Source organism: Ambystoma mexicanum, chromosome 9 (assembly GCF_040938575.1).
Source record: "Ambystoma mexicanum isolate Mex_15411 chromosome 9, UKY_AmexF1_1, whole genome shotgun sequence".
Lineage (NCBI taxonomy): Eukaryota > Metazoa > Chordata > Amphibia > Caudata > Ambystomatidae > Ambystoma > Ambystoma mexicanum.
This window is the reverse complement of record NC_090931.1, coordinates 1,492,995,513-1,493,003,365: the sequence shown is the minus strand read 5'-3', so window position 1 is coordinate 1,493,003,365 and position 7,853 is coordinate 1,492,995,513.

The following is a 7,853-nucleotide window of genomic DNA, read 5'->3' as shown; positions in this document are numbered from 1 at the left end:
CACTCCAAGCCAGGCAACGAGGATCACACAGTGCACATCCTTGCCCCACGTGGCAGGTAAGAAATCCACTGCCACCCATATTCTCACTTGAGACACCTTACCTTACCTCAGTTCTCGCCCCTCCCTATGTCCCACCCTACTCCACCCTGCCTCGCTCATGTCTGCGGTCAACATGAGTGCCCGAAATACTTCAAATGCCCAGCCTGTCCTAAACGTGGAGGCAGAAGGGTATTTGTCCTCACCGATGCGATAAACATTTTCACAACCAAACTATGAACAGCTGGGGCTAACTCTAGTCTCCTTGGTCGCGGCCGTGCAAGCTTGCGCTGTTTGTGCCACCATAGTGCGTGATTCAACACAGCACCCTAATGCTCTGGATTTGTCTTCTAAGCTTAATGCTTAACCCACACCTTGTATACTGCTTATATTGCTTGCTTTCTGCAACTCACCTAACTTGTCTTTTACCTTACGCAATACTTTTAACCAACCTGCAATGTTTCTTACTCTGTCTCTCTGCCCTACCACTTGTCTGTTCTCATACCTGAAGTATCTCCTTGTATCATGAGGCAAGACTTTTCCAGAATGTAACTCACTTTACCCACATGTCCCCGCATATTTGATGTAGACCCCATACTATGAAGCTGAGGCTTGCCAATCTATGTACCCATACTAGATGAAGCCTAGCGTGGCTTTTCCGAGTGCCCGGATTTGACATCTCTGGAGCCCCCGCCGCCCTCGCACCACGATGGGACATGTGGGTTGAAAGGCTGGAGATGTACTTCGCCACAACCAAGGATGTCGACGAAGCGGCCCAAAGGGCGATGTGTAACGCTCACCTGATTCCCACGGAGGCACTGGGCTTTGCAGGAAGGTGTCTGTGACTCGAAAAGTGATGTGCAGGACTCGATTGGCTTCTGGGGTCGAACCTCTTCGCACTGTGTGTCGAATTCGAAGGGTGAGGTTTCTGCAGGTGAAAGAATATGGGGGTTAATGGTCTGGGTTGTTGAATGTCCCTCTCTCTCTCTCTCTTCCTAGCTTCTTCGTAGAGCCCCCAGGTCAACGTGCTCACCTTAGATAGGTGAATGCTGGACTCTCCATCAGCGTCTGGTGCAGGGTGCCGTTGCCAGTTCCTTCACTGGTGAAACATAGGCCTCTTGAATTCAGAGGATGGTTTCCGTCATTATCTGCACGAGCGGTGAGTTTCTGGACACCTTTTTGTCTTTATAGTCTTAGGTGCGTGGCACGTTAATATTGAATGAGACTCTGTATAATGCTTTTCCCTTTTGGTCTTGCAGGACTCTTGAGATGGAAGATGGAGTGAAGCGCCTGGAAATTCGTAAGTAATGGCAAGCGCTCAAACTGTCTTTTTCCTTGCAGCTTAGTTCATGCTGAAGAGACGCCGGAGTATTCGCAGGCGTTCTATTGCGACGAGCGCGATGGGCGTAAGTAAATACCTGTCTAATGTCTCTTCTTTTGTCTTCCAGATGTTGATTTGCAGCGCCAGAGTCCGCGGAATGCCAGTAAGTAAATAACAATGCTTTTGTCTTCACAGGCAGCGATGCAGCATGAAGAAATCCGGAATTCACGGTGTGCCGGTAAGTATAACAATGCTTTTGTCTTTGCAGGCGGGGGTGCAGCGTGAAGAAACGGCCACAGCCGATGGATTAGGTGAGTAAGCTCTGCGTGTAAGGTTGCCTTGCTAACCTGTTGTTTTCTTGTCTTTGCAGGTGCTGCTGATGACAGGATACAGGAATGGTAAGTATAATTCTTGCAGGTTCAGGATCGAAGGAAGAAAGGCTGGAACAGACTCGGTGAGCGTTCTGCTGCAGATGCAGAATAACTCGAAGCACGTTTCATCTATCGGGTGTGGTTTAAATAGCCTTGGAGTGATGAGGCGTCTTCCTCCACGGCCCCGCCTAGGTAAGAAAAGAGTTCCAGTTCCAGAAGAGTTCCAGTGCTGTATCCAGGGAGTGGAGCCTGCCCCAACCAGGTTAGAAAGTAGTTCCTGTTCAAAGAGGACTTCTAAGTGGCTGGTAAGTAAGCAGCATGGTCTGCTGCAGGTAAGTCCACCCAAGCATCTTCACACATGTTATGAGCCCGGCGCTTCCAGTGCCGGGACCGATGGTTTTGATGAGCCTGGTGCCACCGGCGCCAGGACAAGGTCCAAAAGGTCCCAGTGGGGACCGGCTGGTGCCTAGGATTAGGGTTAGGGGCCTGCTTCCAAGGACGTTGGGCTGGTCCTGGCTCCTTGGAAGCAGTGATCATGACAGCACCCTCCCTCAAGGCCCCTCCTAAGCGTTTCTTCTCCGGGGGTTTTGGCTTGTCGGGGTGATTCAGATGGAATTTCTTGACCAGACGAGGTGCGTGGACATATTCTGAGGGTTCCCAAGACCTTTCCTGGGGACCGTATCCTTTCCAATCAACCAGATAATATAACTTAGATTTGGAGATTTTGGAGTCTAGGATGTTCTTTACTTCGAATTCAAGTTCTCCATCTACTTAAACCGGTTCTGGGAGTTCAGTCAATCGGGTTTCTGGTTGTACTGGTTTTAATAAGGAGACATGGAATACTGGATGTATTTTCATATGCGCAGGTAATTCCAATTTGACAGCCACCGGATTAACTACGGTAGAAATGAGATAGGGTCCAAGGTATCTCGGGATGAAGGTGCGGGGTCCTTTTAGAGGTAGGTGCTTAGTGGATAACCAGACCTGATCCCCTACTGTGTAGTGAGGGGCCTCTTTTCGGTGTCGATCTGCTCCTTTTTTGAATTGAGCTTTAGCTCTTTGCAGATGGGCAGTGGCTTCCTTAAAAGCACGGGTGATCTCCGAGTGCAAGTGATCCACAGCAGGTGTTTCGAATTCTTGGGGAGGATCCAGGTTTGAGGTTCTAGGATGGTGTCCGTATAATAGGAAGAAGGGAGTCTTCCCGGTTCCAGAATGAGTCGAATTGTTGTAAGCGTATTCAGCGATCCAAAGAATATCCTTCCAAGGGTTTTCAGTTTGTTGGAGCATGCAACGTAGATATTGCTCTAGAGTCTGATTTGTCCTCTCGGTTTGTCCGTCAGTTTGGGGATGGTGACTGGTTGAAAGTCTTACATCAATTTGGGCTAGACGACAGCAACTTCGCCAGAAGTGGGAGATGAATTGACTTCCCCTATCGGAGACTAAAACCGAGGGAAAACCGTGTAACCGAACAATGTTTTCTAAGAATTCTCGGGCCAATACTGAAGCTGAAGGTAGGCCCTTCAGGGGAATGAAGTGAGCCATCTTGGAGAATAGATCCACGACTACTAAAATGGTGTTATACCCCGAGCATGGAGGTAAGTCCGTGATGAAATCCATGGACAGGGTATGCCATGGACAGGGAGGGATGTCTAGTGGGTGTAATAGGCCGGCTGGTTTCTCCTTCTGACTTTTATTCTGGGCACACACACCGCAGGAGATTACAAAGTCTCTAATATCCTTCTTCCATGATGGCCACCAGAAATGTCTTTTGATCTTTTCCATGGTTTTGGTAATGCCAGGGTGACCCTCCATTAGAGAGTCGTGATAACAGGAGATTACTTGTTTTTGTATTTTCTCACAGGGCAAGTACAATCGTCCTTGGAAATATGGTAGGTCTTGATCCACTGAGAATTCTTTTCCCTTTAATTGCCAGTCCTGCAAATCGGCCGGAGTTAGGAGTGATTTGACTGTGGTCTTGATGTCTTCAAAGGATTGAGCGCTGACCAAACCCAAAATCCTTTGTTCTGGGATTATGGGTATTGGTTCTGGATTGGTCAAATGTTCATCTACTCCCATCCGGGAGAGGGCATCTGCTTTTCCGTTTTTACTGCCTGGTCGATAAGTAATTATAAAGTCAAACTCGGCCAGAAACAGAGCCCAGCGAAGCTGTCTTGAAGACTGAGCTTTGGCCGTCTTTAAATATTGTAAATTGCGCTGATCAGTCATTACGGTGACTCTGTGTCTGGCTCCTAAGAGATAATGCCGCCAGGCTTTAAAGGCCGATCTGATAGCTAAAAGTTCCTTGTCTGTAATTGAATAGTTGATCTCGGGAGCCGAGAATTTGCGGGACCAAAAGGCTACAGGATGTAATTGGTGTGTGACCGGATCTCTTTGTGATAAAACTGCCCCCATAGCGAGACTAGAAGCATCCGTTTCCACGATGTAGGGGAGTTCTGGGAGAGGATGTTTTAGAACAGGTGCAGAAATGAATTTAGCTTTTAAGTCCTGAAAAGCTTGTTCAGCTTCAGAAGACCACTCAAAACGTTTGTTCTTCTTTAACAGAGCGGTGATGGGCTGGACTATCTGAGAGAATTCAGGAATGAATCTGCGGTAAAAGTTAGCGAAGCCTAACATACTTTGAACTCCTTTTACAGAGGTTGGTGATGGCCACTTGATGATTGCATCGACTTTCTTTGAATCCATATGTACTCCGTTAGGTGACAATATAAATCCCAGGAACTCAACTTCAGTTACGTTGAAAACGCATTTTTCAAGCTTAGCAAAAAGATTGTGTTGCCGTAATCTCTCGAGAACCTTTTTGACGTGTCTCTGATGTTCCTCTTCAGATGATGAATAGACGAGGATGTCATCAATGTAGACAACAACACACACATCAATGAGTTCTCTAAGGACATCGTTCATAAAATATTGGAAAGCGGCAGGAGCGTTACAAAGTCCAAAGGGCATCACTTGATATTCGAATAGCCCATACTTGGTGCGGAAGGCCGTTTTCCATTCATCGCCCTCTTTTATTCGTACCAAGTGGTAGGCTCCTCTGAGATCCAACTTTGTATATATGCATGCGTCTTTGACTTGGTCCAGGAGTTCAGGGATCAAAGGTAACGGGTATCTGTTTTTAACAGTGATTTGATTCAGGGCGCGGTAATCTATGCAAGACCTAAGGTCTCCTTCCTTTTTCGGAACGAAGAACAAAGCCGATGAAGCTGGAGATTTTGAAGGACGGATAAACCCGTTAGCTAGGTATTGGTCCAGATATTGTCTGAGGTGAAGATTCTCTTGCTCGGTGAGGGCATAAATCCTGCTGCAATGAGGAGTTGTTCCGGGTATCAGATCTATTTGACAGTCGTAAGACCTATGAGGAGGCAGGGTGTTAGCTTGATCCTTCCGAAAGACGTCTTGGAATTCTTGGTATTCGGGAGGTAATTTGGGAACCTCCTCAGAAGAGATTGCCGCCAGTGAAACATCAGGCCGAGGATAACAAGTGGTAAAACATTCTGGAAACTGAACCGTCTTTGCTCGCCAATCGATCTGAGGATTGTGCTTCTCTAACCAAGGGATTCCCAGAATGATCTGGAACTGAGGGGCCTTGATCACATCGAACACGATTCTCTCCCGGTGTCCATCTTGGCTCACTAGCGTCACTTCTTGGGTGGCGTGCGTTACTGGTCCGGAGGCTATCTCTGTGCCATCCACTGTAGTAATGACGTCTTTTACTGCCTTAGAGACAAGGGGTAGATTCATCCTTGATACCATTTCACGGTCCACATAATTACCGATTGCTCGGCTGTCGATGTAAGCTTCAATTGCATGCAAACGATCCGGACGTTCAGGACTAATGAGGACCATGGGCACCACGAAATGCGAGGTCACGGGACAGATCTTAACGCTCGGCAAGAGGACCTCTACTCTTGTCGGGCTAGGTCGTTTCCCTGCTCAGAATTTGTGGTACAGGTATCTGCGGCTCCTACAGCCTTCTTAGCTGGTTTCACTGGACAGTCCCGAAGAAAGTGCCCTGAGTTTCCGCAATAGAGGCATAATTGCAGCTGTCTTCTTCTTTCCCGCTCTTTCTGGGTTAAAGGTCCTTTCATGCCCCCTATTTGCATGGGTTCCACAGTGTCAGCTCCCCTAGTAGAGGTCTGTGGTTTAGAAAACACTCGGGTATCAAATTTGGAACGATCAGCCTTCCTGTTCTGTAATCTGTGGTCCAATTGGACAACTAAGTCAATATAGTCTGAGCATTCTTGTGGAGGATTCACAACTTGAGCTAACACATCCTTGAGCTCTCCACGTAGGCCTCTGTAAAAAAGCGTTATTCTCTTATCCTCGGGCCATTGAGTTTCCACTATAAGTCTGTTGAATGAGGCTATATAAGTCAAGAGGTCTTGATTACCCTGTCGTAATGAAAGAAGTTCATTGTCCAAGGCCTGCCCTTGTGCATGTCTTGCGAACAGTTTCTCCATGCTGGACTGGAAGGCCTGGAAATCATGTAAAACCGGATCATCCTAGGTGACTAAAGGGATCGACCAATCTGCGGCGCTGCCACTGAGATAAGAAAGCACGAAAGCCACCTTGGTCTGGTCTGTTGGGAATGCAGCTGGTCTACATAAGAAGTGTAGACGGCACTGGTTGATGAACACTGCAAATTTCTTTGGATCACCAGAAAAGCGTTCGGGCGGAGCCAAGGGCACATTACCGGGTAGATTGATTTGCACTGGATTTAAAGATGATGCAGAAGGATAACTTGCTCCTGGAGCGGGCAAAGGTGTCTGTCCTGCCTGCGTTTGCAGCAACTGCCTAGCAAGGTCATCTGTTCGCTCCTTGGAAATTATCAGTTCTCTTCTTAGAGAGTTTGTTTCCTGACGAGCTGCATGTACTTCTGCTCTTAATTCCCCGAGCAACTGGGCTAATTGATCAGTGTCTGAGGTTTCCATTGCGCCTGGGTAGGAGTTTTGTGGTGGGCTTCGCGTTCTGTAACGCTCACCTGATTCCCACGGAGGCGCTGGGCTTGGCAGGAAGGTGTCTGTGACTCGAAAAGTGATGTGCAGGACTCGATTGGCTTCTGGGGTCGAACCTCTTCGCACTGTGTGTCGAACTCGAAGGGTGAGGTTTCTGCAGGTGAAAGAATATGGGGGTTAATGGTCTGGGTTGTTGAATGTCCCTCTCTCTCTCTCTCTCTCTCTCTCTCTCTCTCTCTCTCTCTCTCTTCTTAGCTTCTTCGTAGAGCCCCCAGGTCAACGTGCTCACCTTAGATAGGTGAATGCTGGACTCTCCATCTGCGTCTGGTGCAGGGTGCCGTTGCCAGTTCCTTCACTGGTGAAACATAGGCCTCTTGAATTCAGAGGATGGTTTCCGTCATTATCTGCACGAGCGGTGAGTTTATGGACACCTTTTTGTCTTTATAGTCTTAGGTGCGTGGCACGTTAATATTGAATGAGACTCTGTATAATGCTTTTCCCTTTTGGTCTTGCAGGACTCTTGAGATGGAAGATGGAGTGAAGCGCCTGGAAATTCGTAAGTAATGGCAAGCGCTCAAACTGTCTTTTTCCTTGCAGCTTAGTTCGTGCTGAAGAGACGCTGGAGTATTTGCAGGCGTTCTATTGCGACGAGCGCGATGGGCGTAAGTAAATACCTGTCTAATGTCTCTTCTTTTGTCTTTCAGATGTTGATTTGCAGCGCCGGAGTCCGCGGAATGCCAGTAAGTAAATAACAATGCTTTTGTCTTCACAGGCAGCGATGCAGCATGAAGAAATCCGGAATTCACGGCGTGCCGGTAAGTATATGCTTTTGTCTTTGCAGACGGAGGTGCAGCGTGAAGAAACGGCCACAGCCGATGGATTAGGTGAGTAAGCTCTGCGTGTAAGGTTGCCTTGCTAACCTGTTGTTTTCTTGTCTTTGCAGGTGCTGCTGATGACTGGATACAGGAATGGTAAGTATAATTCTTGCAGGTTCAGGATCGAAGGAAGAAAGGCTGGAACAGACTCGGTGAGTGGTCTGCTGCAGATGCAGAATAACGCGAAGCACGTTTCATCTATCGGGTGTGGTTTAAATAGCCTTGGAGTGATGAGGCGTCTTCCTCCACGGCCCCGCCTAGGTAAGAAAAGAGT